Here is a 20,663-nt window from a genome sequence, read left to right on the forward strand (position 1 = left end):
GTGACCCCACTCTCTCAGGGAGTTTAGATATGCAAGAAACACATTTCCATTTCACACCTCGCACTCGTGCAGGTTACCCACTTGTACATGCAGTGAAACAGGACACATATCAGCACCCCCTATTTGACCTTTGAAGTGCCTGTAGAAGTGTAGCTTATTGTTCCTGTTGCCGTACTGTCGATTACATCATCAAGAGGATGTGGTTTGCCCCCGTGTTTCTGGGGTTCCTCCACTGTGTGGATTAGATAGGATCGTTGTCCTTGACAACATCAAAACAACCTTATATCTCTGTGCAAAACTGTCCAGTTGTCATATATATATGTCAGTTTCGTAATAACCCAAAGTGACAATCTTAAAGTTGCAGATGGTAATATAGAGAAGTCCCTGACAATATGACAACTGTTATTTTAACAAACAGTGTTACTATGTGTTGATAATACTTTGTCCTTGACAACATCAACATAGCTTGACATCTCTGCATGCTCGCATAGATTAATCTGTCATCACTAAGCGTGCTGTTTTTGTAACATGTAGAGACCTACTCATCACATGGAAAAATAGTTTCTCTTGCTTGAATAGATAAGTCTCTCACTCAGCAACTAAATATGAGAAGGTTTCTATATTAAATGGTTTTCAGTCCTGTTGCCTTCACCAAGTACCTAAGTTAATATTTTATCATACAAATGTCATTATTTATGACAATACATAACTTTTTGGGGGACAATATCATACTTGGACCGCCTACTTTTAACCTAACACAGTGGTCTGAAACTCACATTGCCACATCAGCAAGTCACATTATTCTGGCTTGCAAAGTGTTATATAATTCCAATTGGAATCCAGCCGGAGTTAGGATAGCTAACAATTGGAACTTTTAGTCACCAGCAACTGCAGTTAGAATGACTGACAAGGAAGGGAAGATTGATAAATGAGGCTACTTAAACCATCTAAACTGGAACAACCATGTCAATAACTGGTGAAATAAGTCCAACCACTTACATTTTTCTAAAGTAATTAAATCTGTATGTTATTTATCTTTGTGTATCATAAGATCAATTAATCAAGGTGCATGCAGAAACAGATATTAAAACAAGCTATACTAATACGCAACCTGCAACAAAGCATGCTGGGTAATATGATAATAAGGCCCCTCCAATGCCTTATTTACTCTGAGAGAGTTAATGGAAATTAGCTCAACACGGTCGAGTAACAACAACACCATGCAGTGGTGATTGCACTGTGATTCAAATAACACCTAATTTATTTACTGCAGGTTTCACTTTCAATCCCACTGGTTTTAACCCCACTAAAATCAAAACTCAGATATAACACTCACAACACTTTTTCCTCAACACTGAGATTTTAACACCCGCAAATTTGCTGTGTGCTGTAGCAAACTGTCTCAAATTGCGTGAGTATTATGTGTGCCAAACAGGTGCTGTTAAATTCAAATATGATTATATTTCCAACAGCTTTATGGTGGGAATACAAGGTTATTACTCTACGAAGCCTACTAATGATAAGAATGTTTGGATATCAGAGCGGCGGTAACTCACCAGTGTTCACCAGCATTACGATTTTCCTGAATTGGATCCTTTGTTTGTACCCCCCCAAGGCAATTGAACTTATCCCAGAGGCTGCTCCAAGACGCTCCGGTGGAGAAGAAGTATTTTGAGTGGACTTCTAGTCCGACTCAGGGGGCGTGCACACCATCCACTGCTTCCGAGTATATTCCTCGCTAATCTTCAGTACCTGGACAATAAAGTAGACGAGCTCAGGGTGAAGATCTCCTTCCAGAGAGACATCAGGGACTGTAACATACTAGGTTTCATGGAAACAGGGCTCTCTCCGGATATGCTGTCCCGGTCCATACAGCAGGCTGGGTTCACAGTTCATCGCACAGACAGGAATAAATATCTCTCCGGGAAGAAGAAAGGCGGTGATGTATGTTTCATGATTAACTACTCATGGTGTGATTGTTATAACGTACAGGAACTCGACCTAGAGTACCTCACAATCAAATGCCGACCGTATTGCATCCCAAGATAATTCTCTTCGGTTATAGTCACAGCCGTGTATATTCCCCCTCAAGCCAATATAACAATGGCCCTCTTGAAACCACATATCCTGAGGCCGCATTTATTGTAACTGGGGATTTTAACAAAGTACATTTTCGGAAAACGCTACCGAAGTTCTATTAACACATTGCCTGTAAAACTCTCAACCATTGTTACTCCCCCTTCCGGGATGGCTACAAGGCCCTCCCCAGCCCTCCGTTCGGCAAATCAGATCACGACTCCATTCTGCCCCTCCCTTCCTATAGGCAGAAACTCAACAGGAAGTATCTGTGCTAAGGTCAATTCAACGCTAGTCTAACCAATCGGAATTAATGCTTCAAGATTGTTTTGATCACACGGACTGGGATATTTTCTTGGTATCCTCTGAGAATAACATTGACGTATACACAGTGATTGAGTTCGTCAGGAAGTGTATATTGGGAATGCTGTTCCCATTGTGAACTTCTTATGAACATTGTATTTTTTATGGACAAGTCTTATGAATGCATATATTCTTTCTACAGCTTATCCGCGTACACCCAATATGTTCCCCCTGTTGATGATGCTTATTACTGACTGGGAATATGGTAGACCCGGAACAAACAGTGTAGTTATTCAAGGCAATCAAACAGGCAAAACATCAGTACAGAGACAACGTGGAGTCACAATTCAACGGCTCAGACATGAGGCGTATGTGGCAGATTCTACGGGAAATCACAGATTACAAAAGGAAAACCAGCCACGTCGTGGACACAGACATCTTGCTCCCGGACAAGCTAAACACATTCTTCGTCCGCTTTGAGGATAACACAGTGCCACCAACACGGCCCGTTCCCAAGGACTGTGGGCTCACGTTCTCCATGGCCGACGTGAGTAAGCCTCACAAGGCTGCCGGCCCAGACAGCATCCCTAGCCGCATCCTCAGAGCATGTGCAGACCAGCTGGCTGGAGTGTTTACGTACATATTCAATCTCTCCCTATCCCAGTCTGCTGTCCCCACTTGCTTCAAGATGTCCACCATTATTCCTGTACCCAAGAAAGCGAACGTAACTGAACTAAATGACAAGAGCCCCATGGCACTCATTTCTGACGACATGAAGTGCTTTGAGAGGCTAGTTAAGGATCATGTCACCTCCGCCTTACCTGACATCCTAGACCCACTTCAATTTGCATACCGCCCCAATAGATCCACAGACGTTGCAATCACCATTGCACTGCACACTGCCCTATCCCATCTGGATAAGAGGAATATCTATGTAAGACTGGGGTTCATTGACTATAGCTCAGCCTTCAACACCATAGTACCCTTCAAGCTTATCATTAAGCTTGGGGCCCTGGGTCTGAACCCCGCCCTGTGCAACTAGGTCCTGGACTTCCTGACGGGCCGCCCCCAGGTGGTGATGGTAGGAAGCAAGAACTCCACTATGTTGATCCTCAACACAGGTGCCCCACAAGGGTGCGTGCTCAACCCCCTCCTGTACTCCCTGTTTACCAATGACTGCGTGGCCATGCACGCCTCCAACTCAATCATCAAGTTTGCAGACGACACAATAGTAGTAGGCCTGATTAGCAACAATGATGAGACAACCTACAAGGAGGAGCTGAGGAACCTGGCGGAGTGGTGCCAGGAAAATAACCTCTCCCTCAAAGGAGCTGATCGTGGACTTCAGGAGACAGCAGAGGGAGCACCCCCCTATCCACATCGATGGGACCGCAGTAGAGAAGGTGAAAAGCTTCAAGTTCCTTGGCGTACACATCACTGACAATCTGAAATGGTCCACCCACACAGACAGTGTGGTGAAGAAGGCTCAGAAGCACCTCCTCAACCTCAGGAGGCTGAAGAAATTTGGCTTGGCCCCTAAGACCAAAACTTTTACAGATTCAAAATTGAGAGCATCCTGTCGGGCTGTGTCACCGCCTGGTATGGCAACTTCACCACCCGCAACCACAGGGCTCTCCAGAAGGTGGTGCGGTCTGCCGAACGTATCACTGGAAGCACACTGCCAGCCCTCCAGGACACCTACAGCACCCAATGTCAAAGGAAGGCCAAAAAGAACATAAAGGAAATCAACCACCCGAGCCATGGCCTGTTTACCCCGCTATCATCCAGAAGGCGAGGTCAGAACAGGTCCCTCAAAGCTGGGACCAAGAGACTGAAAAACAGCTTCTATCTCAAGGCCATCAGACTGTTAAATAGCAATCACTAGCCGGCTACCACCCGGTTACTCAACCCTGCACCTTAGAGGCTCCTGCCCTATGTACATAGACATGGAATCACTGGTCACTTTAATAATGAAACACTAGTCACTTTAATCATGTTTTCATACTGCTTTACTCATTTTCATATGTACAGTACAATTATTCAGACCCCTTCCCCTTTTCTACATTTGTTCTGAAATGGATTCAATGGATTCAATAATTTTTTCCCCTCATCAATCTACACACGATACAAAGCAAAAACAGGTTTTTATAAATTTGAGCAAATGTATAACACATAAAAATAGAAATAGCTTATTTACATAAGTATTCAGACCTTTTGCTATGAGACTCAAAATTGAGCTTATGCGCATCCTGCTTCCATTGATCATCCTTGAGATGTTTCTACAACTTGATTGGAGTCCACCTGTGATAAATTAAATTGATTGGACATGATTTTGAAAGCAATCCCCTGTCTATATAAGGTCCCACAGTTGATTGTGTATGTCAGAGCAAAAACCAAGCCTTGTTGTCGAAGGAATTGTCCGAGCCACAGATCTGGGGAAGGGTACCAAAACATTTCTGCAGCATTGAAGGTCCCCAAGAACACAGTGGCCTCCATCATTCTTAAATGGAATAAGTTTGGAACCACCAAGACTCTTCCTAGAGCTGGCTGCCCAGCCAAACTGAGCATTCGGGGGGAGAAGCACCTTGGTTAGGGGGGTGATCATGAATCCGATGGACCCTCTGACAGAGCTCTAGAGTTCTCTGTTGAGATGGGAGAAACTTCCAGAAGGACAACCATCTCTGCAGCACTCTACCAATCAGACCTTTATGGTAGTGTGGCCAGACGTAAGCCACTCCTCAGTAAAAGGCACATGACAGCCCGCTTGGAGTTTGCCGAAAGACACTAAAGGACTCTCAGACTATGAGAAAAAGTATTCTCTGGTCTGATGAAAGCAAGATTGAACTCTTTGGCCTGAATGCCAAGCGTCACGTCTGGAGGAAACCTGGCACCATCCCTACGGTGAAGCATGGTGGTGGCAGCATCATGCTGTGGGGATGTTTTTCAGTGGCAGGGACTGGGAGACTAGTCAGGATCGAGGGAAAGATGAACGGAGCAAAGTACAGAGAGATACTTGATGAAAACCTGCTCAAGAGCGCTCAGACTGGGGCGACGGTTCACCTCCTAACAGGACAACGACCCTAAGCACACAGCCAAGACAATGCAGGAGTGGCTTTGTGGACTAGTCTTAAATGTCCTTGAGTGGCACAGCCAGAGACCAGACTTGAACCCGATTGAACATCTCTGGAGAGATCTGAATATAGCTGTGCAGCAAAGTTCCCCATCCAACCTGACAGAGCTTGAGAGGATCTGCAGAGAAGAATGGGAGAAACTCCCCAAATACAGGTGTGCCAAGCTTGTAGCGTCATACCAAGCCAAGAAGACTCGAGGCTGTAATTCCTGCCAAAGGTGCTTCAACAAAGTACTGAGTAAAGGGTTTGAATACTTAATTTATTTGTATTTATATTATATTTAACTTTAATTTAACTAGTCAAGTCAGTTAAGAAGAAAGTCTTATTTACAATGATGGCCAAACCCGGACGACGCTAGGATTGACTTATGTAAATCTTATATTATATTTTTTTTAATTAGCAAACATTTCTGAAACTTATTTTTGCAAGGGGCCGCCAGTGCCGCCAGTCAGCCAGGGGCCGCCAGAGCCCCTCAGCCCAGAGGCGCCAGAGCCCCTCAGCCCAGAGGCGCCAGAGCCCCTCAGCCCAGAGGCGCCAGTGCCCCTCAGCCCAGAGGCGCCAGAGCCCCTCAGCCCAGAGGCGCCAGAGCCCCTCAGTCCCGAGCTGCCGCCCCTCTGTCCCGAGCTGCCGCCCCTCTGTCCCGAGCTGCCGCCCCTCTGTCCCGAGCTGCTGCCCCTCTGTCCAGTGGGGTCATTAAGTAGGGTCGCCGTGGCTAGGAGGCCACGGAAGCGGACAAGGTGGGGGACTAAGACTACGGTGAAGTGGGGGCCATGTCCAGCACCAGAGCCGCCACCGCGGACAGATGCCCACCCAGACCCTCCCCGATAGGTTCAGGTTTTGCGGCCGGAGTCCGCACCTTGGGGGGGTACTGTCACACCCTGACCATAGTTTGCTTTGTATGTTTCTATGTTTTGGTTGGTCAGGGTGTGAGCTGAGTTGGCATTCTATGTTACATGTCTAGTTTGTCTAGTTCTATGTTTGGCTTGATATGGTTCTCAATCAGAGGCAGGTGTTCGTCATTGTCTCTGAATGGGAACCATATTTAGGTAGCCTGTTTGGTGTTGGGGTTTGTGGGTGATTGTCCTTGTTCTGTCGCTGTGTTACTTTGCACCAGTATTAGGCTGTTTCGGTTTTCGTGTTACGTTTATTTGTTTTTGTATTTGATTCGTGTTTATTTTGTTTCATTAAACATGGATCGCAATAGCCACGCCGCATTTTGGTCTGACTCTCTTTCACCTAAGGAAAACCGTTACAGCTACACCCGCAATAACACATTTTGAATATGTGAATGTGACCAATACAATTTGATTTGATAATGACATTATAATGATGATATGAGTAATAATTGTACTAATAACAATAAGAAAGAGATCAATAAAAAGAAGGTTATGGGAGTGAGAGCTACATGCATATTATGGCAAACAAGTGCTGTTAGATTGCAATATCCTTATTCTACCCATTTGGAACAGTGTAAACAACACTCAGTAAATTATAAGTCGTACCAGAGAGGCTGTTTTAACAAGAAACAATTGTAAAGCCATTGTTACAGCATAGCAAAGATTAAAACAGACAAATTTGTGGAATTGCTGTATCCAACATTTTGCGGGTGCATGAGGCTTGGGGCTCACAGAATCAGTTAAACAAACAAACAGGCAACAGAAGAAGGATCTGTCTTGATTCTGTAGATACAGTATATATGGATGATTTATAAAGCAATGCATATTAACTGTTAGGCTATTGATTATAGACCTAGTTGTTCCGGACGACTGTGTGATCTCGCGCTCCATAGACGATGTGAGTAAGACCTATAAACAGGTTCAAATTCACAAGGCCGTGGGGCCCGATGGATTACCAGGACGTGCACTCAGAGCATGTGCTGTCCAGCTGGCAAGTGTCTTCACTGACATTTTCAACCTCTCACTGACCCAGTCTGTAATCACTGGCCCAACACATTTCAAGCAGGCCACCACAGTCCCTGTGCCCGAGAACGCCAAGGTAACCTGTCTAAATGACTATCTCCACATAGCACTCACATCTGTAGCCATGAAATGCTTTGAAAGGCTGGTCATGACTCACATCAACACCATCATCCCAAACCCCTTGGACCCACTCAAATTTGCATACTGCCCAAAGGGCCTCCCGGGTGGCGCAGTGGTCTAGGGCACTGCATCGCAGCGCTAGCTGTGCCACCAGAGACTGGGTTCACGCCCAGGCTCTGTCGCAGCCGGCCGCGACCGGGAGGTCCGTGGGGCCACTCACAATTGGCATAGCGTAGTCCGGGTTAGGGAGGGTTTGGCCGGTAGGGATATCCTTGTCTCAATGCACACCAGTGACTCCTGTGGCGGGCCGGGCGCAGTGCACGCTAACCAAGGTAGCCAGGTGTTTCCTTCGACACTTTGGTGCGGCTGGCTTCCTGGTTGGAGGCGCGCTGTGTTAAGAAGCAGTGCGGCTTGGTTGGTTTGTGTTTCGGAGGACGCATGGCTTTCGACCTTCGTCTCTCCCGAGCCCGTACGGGAGTTGTAGTGATGAGACAAAATAGTAATTACTAACAATTGGATACCACGAAATTGGGGAGTAAAATTTTAAATATAAATGAAATAAAAATTTAAAAACTGCATACCGCCCCAACAGATCCACAGATTACGTCATCTCTATTGTACTCCACACTGCCCTCTCCCACCTTGACAAGAGGAACACATATGTGAGAATGCTGTTCAGTGACTACAGCTCAGCATTAAACACCATAGGGCCCTCCAAGCTCATCACTAAGCTCAGGACCCTGGGACTGAACACCTCCCTCTGCAACTGGATCCTGGACTTCCTGACGGGCCACCCCCAGGTGGTGACTGCGTGGCTGCAATGACTCAAACACCATAATTAAGTTTGCTGATGACCCAACGGTGGTAGGACTGATCATCGACGACGATGAGACAGCCTATAGGGAGAAGGTCAGTGACCTGGCAGTGTGGTGCCTCTCTCCCTCAATGTCAGCAAGACAAAGGAGCTGATTGTGGACTACAGGGAATGGAGGGCCTAGCATGCCCCCATCCACATCAACAGGGCTGTAGTGGTGTCCACATCACTAAGGAATTAACATGGCCCACATACACCAACACAGTCGTGAAGATAACACAACAACGCTTCTTCCCCCTCAGGAGTCTGAAAAGATTTGGCATGGGCCCTCAGATACTCAAAAAATTCTGCAGCTGCACCATTGAGAGCATCTTGACTGGCTGCATCACCGCTTGGTATGGCAACTGCAAGGCGCTGCAGAGGGTAGTGTGTACGGCCTAGTACATCACTTGGGTCGAGCTCCCTGACATCCCGGACCTCTGTACCAGGCGCTGTCACAGGAAGGCCCTAAAAATTGTCAAAGACTCCAGGCACCCAAGTCATAGACTGTTGTCCTCTGTTACTGCACTGCAAGCAGTACCGATGGACCAAGTCTGGAACCAACAGCTCCCTGAACAGCTTCTACCCCTAAGCTCTGAGACTGATAAACCAAATAGCACCCGGACTGTCTGCATTGACACTCTTTTGCACTAACTCTTTTGACTCATCACATATGCTGCTGCTACTGCTTATTATCTTTCCTGTTGCCTGATCACTTAACCCCTACCTATATGTACATATCTACCTCACTTACCTGGTACCCCTGCACATCAACTCATTGCTGCAACCCCATGTAAATAGCAAATTGTTACTCATTGTGTATTTATCCTTGTGTTATTATGTTTCTATTATTTTCAAATGTTTCTCTCTGCATTGATGGGAAGGGCCCGTAGGTAGGTAAGCATCACACTGTTAGTCTACACCTGTTGTTTACAAAGTGTGACAAATAAGATTTGATTTGAACATTGCTGTTTATCTTGCTTGGATAGATAAGTATTTCCGTTACAAAAGATTAGAAGATTTCTATTTTAGTCCTCAACGACATCAAAACCGCATTACATGATTACCCACTTCTCATTTTACCTAGGGCTCGGCATAGCACTCTGGTCAAAGGTAGTGCACTATACAGGGAATAGGGTAACATTTAAGGGTGGATGCTTGTGTGTCTCTGTGTGCCATACTGCAGGTTTATAAATGAAACATCCTTACAGTATGTGTGATTTACGCAACCTTATCGGTGTGTATTGACTTATCGTACGCTGAACTTTAGTATAAGAATTAAGCCAACAGTATAAGTGAAGTGCCTGTAGAAGTGTAGCTTATTGTTCCTGTTGTCGTACTGTCGATTGCATCAACCAGAGGATGTGGTTTGCCCCCGTGTTTCTGGGGTTCCTCCACTGTGTGGATTAGATAGGATCGTTGTCCTTGACAACATCAAAACAACCTTATATCTCTGTGGACCTATAGCTCTCAGTTGTCAGTTTCGTAATAGCGCAAAGTGACAATCTTAAAGTGGCAGATGACGTAATGGTTCGACAATAGAGAAGTCCCTGACAATATGACAACTGTTATTTTAAACATCAGAACAAACAGTGTTACTATGTGTTGATAATACTTTGTCCTTGACAACATCAACATAGCTTGACATCTCTGCATGCTCGCATAGATTAATCTGTCATCACTAAGCGTGCTGTTTTTGTAACACGTAGAGACCAACTCATCAAAAAAAACATTTCCAATATTAGTTTTGCAACAGGTTTTCACAACAGATCTCTCTGAAATGTGACGATAATAGCCAACACCATAACATTGTTATGTCTCAGCATGCTTGTATATTGGTCTTTCTATAAACTAGGGTACCAGTGAGAATTTGCTATGCTGGACAACTTGTTGCAACTTGTACAAACTATGGCATAAGTAATTTTGATGAAGACATTAATGAGCGAGCTAGGACTGACTCAATAGTAAATAGTTACTAATAAACAGTTATATTGACCTCTTACAGAATTCCTCACCCGAATATGGAGTCAGCAGGAGCAGGTGCCCCTGGTATAGGGGTCAAGGAGCACATCCGGGAGCGTACGGCGATGCTCCACCATCTCGGCGCCGCCATGGACCGCGTCGTCCAAACCATGGATCGCTGGGAGAGACAGGGAGTTCATCCACCAGCACAACCGGGGCCTCCACTACTCGCCCCCCCTGCACCCGGTCCCAGTGGGATTCGTCTCGCTCTTCCCCGGGAGTACGATGGGACGGCTGCACGCTGCCAGGGTTTCCTGTTGCAGCTGGATCTATACCTGACAACCATCCACCAGGCTCCTTCAGGCCGTGAGAGGGTGTCCGCACTAGTCTCGTGCCTCTCGGGAAAAGCCCTGGAGTGGGCCAACGGCATGTGGAGAGAAGGAGTTGCGGCTCTGGACCATTTCAAGGATTCCACCCGCCGCTTCCGGGCAGTCTTCGACCACCCGCCCGAGGGTAGAGTGGCGGGTGAATGTCTCTTCCATCTGAGGCAGGGGACAAGGAGCGCCCAGGAGTACGCAATGGACTTTCGGATACCTGGCAGCCGGCGCGGGATGGAACTACAGGGCCCTGATCAACCACTACTGCTGCAGTTTGCGCGAGGATGTCCGTCGGGAATTGGCCTGCAGGGACACCACCCTCACCTTCGACCAGCTGGTGGACCTGTCCATTCGGCTGGATAACCTGCTGGATACCCACAGACGTCCAGAGCGGGGTCTGTCGGTTCCATCCCCCAGCACCACCACTCCGATGCCCATGGAGCTGGGAGGAGCTGCGCTCAGGGAGACCGGAGGAGGTTCCGTCACGTGCACCATCTGTGGCCGCAGAGGTCACACTACCGGTCGGTGCCAGGTTGGTTCCTCTTGGGGTTGACGCAACAGGCAGGGCACTCTGGCGTCACCCCAGGTGAGCCGGCACCATTCTCACCCAGAGCCCTCTGTTGCACACATGTTTTTGTATGTTACTTTTCCTGAGTTTTCCCTGCATTCCCAGCATAAGGCGCTCGTCTATTCAGGCGCAGCTGGAAATTTCATAGACAGATCATTGGCCCATAGTTTAGGGATCCCCATTGTTCCAGTGGCTATGCCCTTCCCAGTTCACGCCTTAGACAGTCGACCATTGGGGTCAGGGTTGATTAGGGAGGCCACCGCTCCCCTGGGCATGGTGATGCATTGGGGTCACAAGGAGAGAATCAGTCTCTTCCTCATTGACTCTCCTGCGTTTCCCGTGGTACTAGGCCTACCCTGGTTAGCCTGTCATGGCAACTGTTTCATGGCAATGGAGGGCTCTCACAGGGTGGTCGCGAGAGTGCTCTGGGAGTTGTTTAGGGGTTTCTTTTGGTGCTACTACGGTGGAAAGGTGTCTCTCACCTTCTCCCAAAAGAAGGCGACTCAATTACCACCCCATCGTCAGGGGGATTGTGCTATAAATCTCCTGGTAGACGCCACACTTCCCAGGAGTTACATGTATCCCCTGTCACAGCGGGAGACGGCGGCTATGGAAACATATGTCTCCGAATCCCTGCGTCAGGAGTACATTTGGTCCTCCACTTCACCCGCCTCCTCAAGTTTATTTTTTGTGAAGAAGAAGGAGGGAGTTCTGCGCCCATGTATTGACTATCGAGCTCTTAATCAGATCACTGTGAAGTACAGTTACCCGCTACCTCTCATAGCCACAGCGATTGAGTCAATGCACGGGGCGCGCTTCTTCGCCAAACTAGATCTCAGGAGCGCTTACAACCTGGTGCGTATCCAGGAAGGAGATGAGTGGAAGCGTTCAGTACCACCTCAGGGCATTATGAGTACCTCGTCATGCCGTACGGGTTGATGAATGCTCCGTCAGTCTTCCAAGCCTTTGTGGACGAGATTTTCAGGGACCTGCACGGGCAGGGTGTAGTGGTGTATATTGATGACATTCTGATATACTAAGCTGCACGCGCCAAGCATGTGTCCTTGGTGCGCAAGGTGCTTGGTCGACTGTTGGAGCATGACCTGTATGTCAAGGCTGAGAAATGCCTGTTCTTCCAGCAGTACGTCTCCTTCCTAGGGTACCGCATTTCCACCTCAGGGGTGGAGATGGAGAGTGACCGCATTTCAGCCGTGCGTAATTGGCCGACTCCCACCACGGTAAAGGAGGTGCAGTGGTTTCTAGGGTTAGCCAACTACTACCTGAGGTTTATTCCAGGTTTTGGTCAGGTAGCGGCTCCCATTACCTCACTGCTGAAGGGGGGCCCGGTACGTTTGCAGTGGTCGGCTGAGGCAGACAGGGCTTTTGGTTACCTGAGGGATCTGTTTACCTCGGCTCCCGTGCTGGTCCATCCGGATCCCTCTTTGGAGTTCACAGTGGAGGTGGACTCGTCCGAGGCTGGGATAGGAGCCATACTCTTTCAGCGCTTGGGTACGCCACCGAAGCTCCGACCCTGTGCCTTCTTCTCAAGGAAGCTCAGCCAGGCGGAGCGAAACTATGACGTGAGGGACCGGGAGCTGTTGGTTGTCATCAAGGCTTTGATGGCGTGGAAACATTGGCTTGAGAGGGCTAAACACCCTTTTCTCATCTGGACTGACCACCGCAATCTGGAGTACATCTGGGCAGCGAAGAGACTGAATCCTTGCCAGGCAAGGTGGGCTATGATTTTCACCCGTTTTGTTTTCACCCTTTCCTACAGACCAGGTTCTCTGGACGTGAAGGCAGACCTACTGTCCCGGCTGTATGACACAGAGGAGCGGCCCATGGATCCCACCCCCATGCTCCTGGCCTCCTGCCTGGTGGCACCGGTAGTGTGGGAGCTGGACGCGGACATTGAGCAGGCGTTACGTGCAGAGCCAGCTCCCCTCCAGTGTCCCACTGGGCGTCTGTACGTTCCGTCTGCTGTCCGGGACCGGCTGATCTATTGGGCCCACACGTCACCCTCCTCTGGTCATCCAAGCATCGGTCGGACGGTGCGCTGTATGAGTGGGAAGTACTGGTGTGCCACATTGGCTAAGGACGTGAGGGTTTATGTTTCCTCCTGCTCGGTGTGCACCCAGTGTAAGGCTCCTAGGCACCTGCCCAGAGGTAAGCTACACCCCTTACCCGTTCCACATCGGCCTTGGTCGCACCTGTCGGTCGATTTCCTTACCGATCTTCCTACCTCACAGTGTAACACCACGATCCTGGTCGTTGTGGACCGTTTTTCCAAGTCCTGCCGTCTCCTCCCTCTGCCCGGTCTCCGTATGGTCCTACAGAATGCGGAGGCCTTGTTTACACACGTCTTCCAGCACTACGGGATGCCTGAGGATATAGTGTCTGATCAGCTGGTTCTGGCTCCTTGGTATAAGTCAGACCGAGGCTCCTGCGGTGGATGACTGGTTCCGGCACGCGGAGGAGACATGGGACGCCGCTCATGTTCACCTTCAGCGCACCGTGCTGCGCCAGAAAGCCAGCGCAGACCGTCACCGCAGTGAGGCCCCAGTGTTCGCACCGGGGGACCGGGTCTGGCTCTTGTCCTGAAACCTGCCCCTCCGCCTGCCCTGCCGGAAGCTGGGTCCACGGTTGTGGGGCCATTTAAAGTTCTGAGGAGAGTGAACGAGGTTTGTTATAGGTTACAGCTTCCACCCGATTACCGTATTAACCCCTCGTTCCATGTGTCTCTCCTCAGGCCGGCGGTGGCTGGTCCTCTCCAGGAGTCTGAGGTGCGGGAGGTTCCTCCGCCCCCTCTGGACATCGAGGGGGTCCCGGCGTACGCTGTTCGCTCCATACTGGATTCGAGGCGTCTGGTGAGGGACCTTCAGTACCTCGTGGAGTGGGAGGGGTACGGTCCGGAGGAGAGATGCTGGGTTCCGGTGGAGGATGTGTTGGACCCTTCAATGCTGCGGGAGTTCCACCGTCTCCATCCAGATCGCCCTACACCTCGCCCTCCGAGTCGTCCCCGAGGCCGGTGTCGGCGCGCTGCTGGAGCAGCACGTCAAGGGAGGGGGCAGGGGGGTACTGTCACAACTTCCGCTGAAGGCGGTTCCTCTCCTTGTTCGGGCGGTGTTCGGCGGTCGAAGTCACTGGTCTTCTAGCTATCTCCAATCCACCTTTCATTTTCCATTTGTTTTGTTTTGTTTTCCCACACACCGGGTTTACATTCCCTCATTACTTGACGTGTATATAACCCTCTGTTCCCCCCATGTCTGTATGTGGTATTGTTTGTTGTAAAGTGTATATGCACTTCAGACTGGTTTGCGACGGGTTATTTCAACCCATATTTTGTTGTTCTGGGTACCGTTGGTTTTGCCTCATTAAACTGGTCCGGTTATTACCCAGTTCTGCTCTCCTGCGCCTGACTTCCCTGCAGCCAGTTACTCACCTCTTACAATTGTGAGGAGAAAGGAGGAGGGGAAAACAGAACGGAAGAACCTGCTAAACAGATGAGTGTTTAACAGCATTTTCCCAACAAAACAACAGGGACCCCCGAGCGGTAATTTGACCATGATTACTGCAAGTTTATATAGCTGGCCTATTACCAATCAACAACAAAAAATGTCAGTGACGGACATAACAAGAGAAATACTGCTGATGCGCAACCAACTTGCACCTTGTGTATTCTACAATTCTGAATGCTAACAGTAGGTTGAGAACTCAACTGAGGTTTTTTTATTGATTCGCAGGCCTTTCAACCGACAATTGGACATCCCTGCTGTACAGAGTTAAAGACACCCATCTGTTTAGCAGGTTCTTCCGTTCTGTTTTCCCCTCCTCCTTTCTGCCCTTCCTCACAATTTCTTTCCTCCCTCTCTTTCTCTCTCACACCCCCATGTCCAGCTGGCCTGACCAAACCTCCCTCCCACCCTCCCTCGCTCACAGCCAGACTTGAGCTCCAGGACAGCAAGCTGTATTCCAGTTGTTCAATCAAGGATAGTGCTGACTGTGCTATCTAACAGAAATCACTGTTCATTTCTCTCAGTCCTGTTCAGCCAGAAAGCCACGCAAACATGCTCCTCTGTCGGTCTGTCTGTCTGCATGCTTCCCTGTCTGTCTGTCTGTAATTCTTTGTCTCCCCCAGGTGTGTGTGCAGCTTCTCAAATGGTTGAACATTGTTAGACAGTAGACAGCAACATATTTCACCCACTATAACATACCAACATCTACCTAAACCCCATAGAACACCTGTGGAATGAGCTGAAGAGGAGAGTGCACAAGCGTGGACCTCAGAATCTGAAGGATCTGGCGAGATTATCTATGGAAGAATGGTCTCAGATCCCTTGCCATGTGTTCTCCAACCTCATTACGTACTATAGGAGAAGACTGCTATCTTGGCAAAGGGAAGTTGCACAAAGTATTGAATGAAGGGGTGCCAATAATTGTGGCACACATATATTTGAGAAAAATATATTACTGCATAATTGTAGCGGGTTTACTAACTTGTTAGTTCTATTAGCTATGCTGACTATGACTATGGTGTTTGAATGACATATTGGCACGGTTTGCCGGCCCATAACTTAATCTAGGGCCTAACATCACCCGTGCCAATATATCCTCCAAACACCGGTTTAGCGGGCGTTATCACTTAAATTAGCTAAAGTAAAGTCATAGCCAGTTAAATAATATTATCAGTTGTGATTAGAGGAGAGGAAGCCACGTGGCTTCTATAGATCTGATTATAGCCATAGAACCATTTCCAGGGAATGAAGGAAGGAGGAAAGGACAAACATCTTCCCTTGTTTTTCCAAAACAGGTTCGGTTCAGCTCACTAAGCCTCAAGTGCACTTCCTGGTCACATGTGTGTGAAAGTTCATGACAAGCACACCCTCTAGCACACAAATACACACTCCGCATTTTCCAGTCCTGTGGTGTTTCTCTGGGAGGCAGTGTTTGGAGGAATGTGAACAGTGGGTATGACAAATGGAGATCAAAACACCACCATGCTTCTACCTCTGCTGTGGTTGCTGTAGTCCAGATTTTCGACTGAAATTAGGATCTGCACTTATATTTCAAAATATGGCGAGGGCAGCTTTTACTTTTAGTTTTTAGACCAATTTTGACCTTTAGCTTCTTTTAGAAGATCTAGGTATTATGAGAAAATAAGAGCAAACTGCATTCTTCTAACGCACGACATTGTCAGTGGCCTTAGTTCTTTTAGACCGGTAATACAGATTGATAGATCTTCTTAATCTGTCTATTCTGAGGGCTCTCCCGATGCAGCTTTCAGTATTGTGTTGTGTTCAGGTGAGCTATAGATCTCTAACATCAACTCTACAGGATCATTTGCTTTCCATGACAAAAGCTGAGGATCCAACATGGTCCTGGAACCTGCAGAGACTTGTTTGGGTCCACAGAGGAGGGGGGAGGAAGGATGATGTTTCTGACAGTGACAGGCCTTTTCTTTGCTTTTTTCTCTGTGTGTTCATATCACGGAGGAGGAGAGGACAATCTATCAACTTTTATTTAAATGGCATTTTACACCAGGGGGAAAACACATAAACAAAATAAGAGGGTAATAATGTTTAACGTGCACATTAGATTGAGCATACTTGATAAAGTGCAAACAAAACATAGTAAAAGGGGGATAGTAGAGTGTTCATTAGGCACCAAATGCAAGACAACGGACTGAAACAGTGAGGGACTACCTAGGCTTGTCCAATAAGAGACTTTGAATTATTGTCTCTGTTGCAAAGCTCTTTATAAAGTTTTCCGCTACATGCCCTAATGACAGTGGTGGGAAAAGTACTCAATTGTCATACTTGAGTAAAAGTTTAGATACCTTAATAGAAAGTAAAAGTGAAAGTCACCCAGTAAAATACTACATGAGTAAAAGTCTAAAGTACATTTAGAACCAAATACTTTAAGTATCAAAAGTATATGTAATCTAAAATATACTTAAGTATCAAAAGTAAAAGTATAAATAATTTCAAATTCCTTATATTAAGCAAAGCAGATGGCACCATTTTCTTGTTTTTAAAATGTATGGACAGCCAGGGGTACACTCCAACACTCAGACATAATTTATAAAGAATGCATTTGTGTTTAGTGAGACTGCCAGATCAGAGGCAGTAGGGATGACCATGTGTTGTCTTCATAATAGCGTGAATTGGATCCTTTTCCTGTCCTGCTAAGCATTCAAAATGTAATGAGTACTGTTGGGTGTCAGGGAAAATGTATGGAGTAAAAAGTACATCATTTTCTTTAGGAATATAGTGAAGTAAAAGTAAACGTTTTCACATTTAGAAATGGTAAAGTAAAGTACAGATACCTCAAAAAACGACTTACCTAGTACTTTAAAGTATTTTTTACTTAATTACTTAATATGACCCAGGGGCAAGGAGATGCTTCAAATCATATTTTCTTCGTGCCCAACACACGCACACAGAACTCTTGTCGTTGTATGTTTTAATCACAGCAGGTTCACACACCCATGTCTCCTCTCTCTCCCTCCCTCATTTTTGTTTGCAAAATCACTTCACTGAACAACCATAAATCTGGTTTTATGGACGTGGTCACGCAGGAAACTACAGCTTCTTGAACAACACAAACACACACACAGCAGCGACAAAGGACCCTAAACTCTCCCTCCTTTGTCTGAAAGAGAGACACCACTTGGCCTGTTTTCACTGACTGTGTTTGAGCAGCAATTAGACACGGTCATTTACACCCGTACTGCAGCTCTGTCAGGATGAAAGAGATGAAAGAGGCTCCTTGGGGTGCTCAGAGGGTTCGGAGGGGGGTGAACTAGTGCCCATTCTCCAAACTTGAACAGACAAGTTTTGGCATTGGGACATTAAATGGAGGGAGAACGGAGTGGAATGGAGTTCCATAACCTTGTGTTTTGGCTCAGTATTAGTAGTCATTACATGATGCTGCAAGACACATTGTTGCATGAAGTATTTCTCTTCCACTACTTCCCTGATGCCAACATGGTGGCCATCACAATTCTAAAATATCGGCTCCATATGGCCAAACTCTGCCTATCTTTGGCTCTGGTTATTGCTATTGACAGGTAGCAATTACCAGCGTTGGGCTCGTCTGTGAGTCATAAGGGATATGAATGTGAGCAAAATGGACGAGTGGGACAGGGGGGCAGGGGTGTGATTGGTAGAAGGGTGAGTGAAGGGTTAGGGGTTTATGGGGGAGTGTGTGGATAAGATTGGCAAGGGTTGCATGCTGGTTCTATCTGCCAGCTTCATCAGTCAGTCACAACCCCCCCCCTAATCTTGTAGTGATTACAGTGAATTAACAGCTTTAGAGACATTAGAGACACACCAGCAGACAGCAGGGCCAGCCATGCCAAAGCAAGACACAGTGTGTGTGTGTGTGTGTGTGTGTGTGTGTGTGTGTGTGTGTGTGTGTGTGTGTGTGTGTGTGTGTGTGTGTGTGTGTGTGTGTGTGTGTGTGTGTGTGTGTGTGTGTGTGTGTGTGTGTGTGTGTGTGTGTGTGTGTGTGTGTGTGTGTGTGTGTGTGTGTGTGCGTGTGTGCGTGCGTGCGTGCGTGCTTGGACGTGTTTAACTATACTTCTGGGGACATTTTGTTAGTCCCCACAAGATCAAATGCTATTTCTAGGGGGTTTAGGGTTAAGGTTAGAATTAGTATTAGGGTTAGGAGCTAGGGTTAGTTTTAGGGTTAGGTAGGATAAGGTTAGGTTTTTGGGTTAGAGTTAGGCTTAAGGTTAGGGTAAGGGTACAGTTTAAGGTTAGGGGTTATGGAAAATTTGAATGGGACTGAATTGTATGTTCCCACAAGGTTATCTGCGCAAGAATGTGTGTGTGTGTGTGTGTGTGTGTGTGTGTGTGTGTGTGTGTGTGTGTGTGTGTGTGTGTGTGTGTGTGTGTGTGCGTGCGTGCGTGCGTGCGTGGCGTGCGTGCGTGCGCACTAAACTGAGACCTTCCTTGCTTCTAGGGTCCAGGAGTTACAGAGACTCCAGTCACGCCTGAACCAGGACTAAATGAAAGGGGCTTGATGCCAAAGTAAACAACGGCCAACACACCTCTTGATCTTGATGCCACAGGGATGGGGGGAAAGATGTGAGGGAGGGAGACCCACCTCCCTAACCTAGCCAGGGGGATGGTTGTTGGGGAAGATGGATAGACAGAAGAGGAAAGGGTAAAGAGATCCAATTAGTGAGAGGATCGGGAAGATGGGAGAGAAAGGGATGGTGCATGGAGTTGAAAGGATTGGAGAGAAGGGACCAGGCTGTTGTCCTTTTTATCTTGACATCTGTTAGAACCTCAGAATTAACGCTGATTCGTTCTGTCTGACCAAGTAGCTGTATGTCCCACAAAAATCTAGTTAAAAATAACCTCTTCAAATTTTTATTGAATTAGCACATTTAGTGCCCTGTGCTTTGAGAAATGTAATTAGTAACCTAAAATATGCTCTTAAATTGACAGGAAATGTCAAACTCGCAAACAGAATTCACTTTAAAGCATGTTTACGTTCACCAGGTGTATGGTGTTTCCTCCGACACAAAATGTTTTTTTGTGGATGGGTATAATTTGTATGTATACAATGTATAATAGTAGTATTTAAAATGACTAAATCGGGTAATTTTGTGTGCGTTTATAAAAATTTGCATCGGACCGCTTCTGGGGGGTTTCTGGTAAGATCCCTGCAAAGTCGGCTGAATTCCGGTAGACGGAAACAGCCTGATGTAGTTGGGCCGATTCTGGCAGTCATTCAATTTGATTCCGGGCTGAGTCCGTCACCCGATTCCGGGACGATCCAATCAGTTCCGGCCCCCCAGAAGAGGGCCGCTTCTGGGCCGATTCCTCATCACTAGCTGGGTAGTGAACAAAAGCTGTTAGCTGAATTAGTCTAGCAAAATTTTTCACATCTCATTCGCATTACACACACATTTATCTGCCCTTGAAGAGATTACACAGCAATTTTACACTCACCAACGCTATTAACTCAATTACTGGGCTACATATTTCCCATTCTGTTGGGGGTTTTAATGTGGGGAACAGTTTGCTTTGACTTGTTGTTCCACATCTCTCTCTCCTTCTTTTTCTCACTCGTTCTCTCTCTTTCTCTCAATCTCTCACACTCTCTCTCACCCACACCCTTGTCATCGTGTAAGTTGTAGACTCGTTTCTTTACCAGAAATGAAAGAGGCTGTCTTGTTCTGCCGTAAGTGGAGTGGGGCTCGGAGCTGGAGTGGGGCTCGGAGCTGGAGTGAGGCTCGGAGCTGGAGTGGGGCTCGGAGCTGGAGTGGGGCTCGGAGCTGGAGTGAGGCTCGGGGTGGGGCTCGGAGTTGGGGTGGGGCTCGGAGCTGGAGTGGGGCTCGGA

This window comes from Oncorhynchus tshawytscha, linkage group LG26, assembly GCF_018296145.1.
Source record: "Oncorhynchus tshawytscha isolate Ot180627B linkage group LG26, Otsh_v2.0, whole genome shotgun sequence".
Lineage (NCBI taxonomy): Eukaryota > Metazoa > Chordata > Actinopteri > Salmoniformes > Salmonidae > Oncorhynchus > Oncorhynchus tshawytscha.